The sequence below is a fragment of the Physeter macrocephalus genome, chromosome 7 (assembly GCF_002837175.3).
Source record: "Physeter macrocephalus isolate SW-GA chromosome 7, ASM283717v5, whole genome shotgun sequence".
NCBI classification, from domain to species: Eukaryota; Metazoa; Chordata; class Mammalia; order Artiodactyla; family Physeteridae; genus Physeter; species Physeter macrocephalus.
This window is the reverse complement of record NC_041220.1, coordinates 148,319,892-148,323,648: the sequence shown is the minus strand read 5'-3', so window position 1 is coordinate 148,323,648 and position 3,757 is coordinate 148,319,892.

Sequence of the window (3,757 nt, the reverse complement as noted above, 5' to 3'; positions counted from 1 at the left end):
TATAGGTCATTACAGAGTATTAAGTAGAGTTCCCTGTGCTATACAGTAGGTCCTTATTAGTTATTCATTTTATATATAGTAGTGTGTATATGCCAATCCCAATCTCCCAATTTATCCCTCACCCATCCTTTACCCCCAGTAACCATAAATTTTTTCTACATCTGTGACTCTATTTCTGTTTTGTAAATAAGTTCACTTGTACCATTTTTTAGATTCCACATGTAAGTGATATCATATGATATTTGTCTTTCTCTGTCTGACTTACTTCACTAAATATAATCTCTAGGTCCATCCATGTTGCTGCAAATAGTATTATTTCATTCCTTTTTTATGGCTGAGTAATACTGCATTGTATACCTGTGCCACATCTTCTTTCTCCTTTCTTCTGTTGAGGGTTATTATAATAAACCTCTTTCTCTCTATATATACACATCCTACTGGTTCTGTTTTTCTGAAGAGCCCCGAGTAGTCCACTGGTGCATACAATTCCATGTTTTCCCTATGTTCACAGATCAGCTTTTAAGGGATACAAAGGTGTTAATGCAAACACTGAGAAGAAGCACCTTCTGCTTTTTCCTTTGAACAGCTACCAATTAAAGATATCAAACAATCCATAAAACATCAAACAATTCAGTAGCAGAAGTAAGGAAAGTGTAGAAAAAGCACATGCAAAAGCACAACTTTCATGACTCCTTGAAAAATAAAACAGTGTATAGCTCACTTTAATTTTTTTTTTCACTGACAAATCACATGTCAGTTTCATTTATAGTCAAGAATGAATATTGCTGGGGGTGGTGTGTTATTATCGATTGTTTATTAGAATAGGCTGCTAAACCTTTCCTCACACAAAGAAGTCAATTTTGCTTCAATGCCCTCATCTTTTAGAAAGGATCATTAGCTTTTTTCTAACTGTTTGAACAATTCACATAGCACAATTACCTCTTAGATCTGAAACTCAAGTATTCTGGTTACATTAAGATAGACTAAGTATATTTGGGGGGGGCTCATTTGTTAAAGAATACTTTTACAACCTAGAATACGTAAAGCTGATTGAGTTGAGGATGAGTGTGCATGGTGGGGTAGTGCAGCAAACATCGTTCTCAATGGTGAAAAGCTGAAAGCAATTCCTCTGGAATCAGGAGCAAAGCAAGGATGTCCACTCTTGCCTTTCCTATTCAGCGTGGTTTTGGAGGTCCTGGCCACGGCAATCAGAGAAGGAGAAGTGAAGGGAATCCAGGTTGGACAGGAGGCAGTGGGACTGTCACTGTATGCAGATGACATGGTGCTGTGCATAGAAAGTCCTAAAGGATGCTACCAGAAAACTACCGGAGCTCATAGATGAATCTGCTAAAGTTGTGGGATGCAATTAATACAAAGAAATCTCTTGCATTCCTATACACTAACAACGAAAGATCAGGAAGAGAAATTAAGGAAACAATTCTATTTACCATCACAACAAAAGAATAAAATACCTAGGAATAAACCTACCTAAGGAGGCAAGAGACTTTTACTCAGAAAACTGTAAAGTACTGAAGAAAGAAATCAAAGATGACACAAGCAGATGGAGAGATATGCCATGTTCTTGGATTGGAAAAATCAATATTGTGAAAATGACTATACTACCCCAAAGCAATCTACAGATTCAATGGAATCCCTAACAAATTACCAAGGGCATTTTTCACAGAATTAGAAGAAAAAATTTTACAATTCGTATGGAAACACAAAAGACCCCGAGTAGTCAAAGCAATCTTGAGAAAGAAAAATGGAGGTGGAGGAATCAGGCTCCCTGACTTCAGACTATACTGCAAAGCTACAGTAAACAAGACAGTATGGTACTGGCACAAAAACAGAAATAGAGATCAATGGAACAGGATAGAAAGTCCAGAGATAAACCCATGTACCTATGGTCACCTAACCTATGACAAAGGAGGCAAGAATATACAATGCATATCTTAATAGAAATGAAAATCTTCCTTAGACTTTTAAACTGGAAAGTCAATGGTTAAAGCAGCAGACCTTCCATAAATTCCCTTCATTTGTGAGGGTGTCAGAGATCTTTAGGGAGAGAAAGAAGACAGGAGATTGAGTCTCATCTCATTGTGATCACCCTACTGGCAGACCTCATGCTGAGCAAGCCAAGTACTAGCAAGACAATCCTTGTCTATAGAATGTTGTAGCATGATGCATCTCACTGTTTAGGATTGCTTTATGGTAAGGGAACCCAGTATCTATGGATTTAGGTGATGTAGCTTCCTAGAAAGTGTGCCCTAAGCTAGCAACTGAGTATAAAAAGATGTTTCATGACCTAAAAATGCTCCTTCTGTGAAGGCAAAATGACTGTGTACCTTTGTTAGAAATCTCATGTGACCTTAATTGGAAATAGGGTCTTTGCAGATGGAATCACGTGAAAATGAGGTCATACTGGATTAGGGTGGTCCCCAAATCCAACAACTGGTGTCCTTATAAGAGGAGGGGAAACATTGGGATACAGAGATTGCGTGAGGAAGGCTGTGTGACCGAGAGGCAGAGGCTGGAGTCATTCAACTGCAAGCCCAGGGACACGAAGGATTGCAGCAACCACCAGAAGATAAGAAGGCAAAACAGAAAAAGACAAAGACAAAAAATGGCACGGACAACACCTATCAATCAATCTATTAAAGAATATGGGGACTTCCCTGATGGTCCAGTGGGTAAGACTCCACGCTCCCAATGCAGGGGGCCCAGGTTCGATCCCTGGTCAGAGAACTAGATCGCGCATGCATGCTGCAACTAAGAGTCCGCATACCACAACTAAGAGTACAAATGCCACAACTAAGAGTCTGCAGGGTGCAAATAAGAAGTCCACATGACGCAGCTAAGAAGTCCACATGCCACAACTAAGCATCCACATGCCCAAACTGAGTCCACATGCCACAGCTGAGCCCACATGCCGCAACGAAGATCCCGCGTGCCACAACTAAGACCCAGTGCAGCCAAAAAATGAATAAAGAAAGAAAGAATATGAATCCCTAACTCAGAAGTTATGACATTTGCTTAGGTTGCTTACATGTCCTGGCTATTGTAAATAGAGCTGCAGTGAACATTGTGGTACATGACTCTTTCTGAATTATGGTCTTCTCAGGGTATATGGCCAGTAGTGGGATTGCTGGGTCATATGGTCATTCTATTTTTAGTTTTTTAAGGAACCTCTATACTGTTCTCCATAGTGGCTGTATCAATTTACATTTCCAGCAACAGTGCAGGAGGGTTCCATTTTCTCCACACCCTCTCCAGCATTTGTTGTTTGTAGGATTTCTGATGATAAATCTCCCTAATTCTTGAACTTACTCTACGAGGAAAAAGGAGAAATTCTGTGGAGAAACTGGTTTAATTGCCTTTAAGCCCTCATTAAGATGGGAGAATGGGGTCCTTTGTGTTGGGTGAGTGGAGGGAAGTGGGTGGGCAGAAATCGATGATCCAGTGGACCTGATTGCAATAAAAACATCTCTGAATAATCAAGAAACAGCACTGAGCAAGATCCTCATCTTTGATTTTGTTTTGGTCACCAAGGGGGCATGACAGCAGCTGAGATACCACAGAGATAGAAAACAGATGAGCATCTGCCCAGAGCTGGAGGAATGGAGAGGGACTGCTCCATGAACACTGGGCTTTTATGGGTGAAGACGTTCTGACATTACACAGTGGTGATGACTGTGTGAATCTGTGAGTACACCAAAAGCCACCGAATTGTGTTTTTTACAAGTGGAACTTTTTTTAT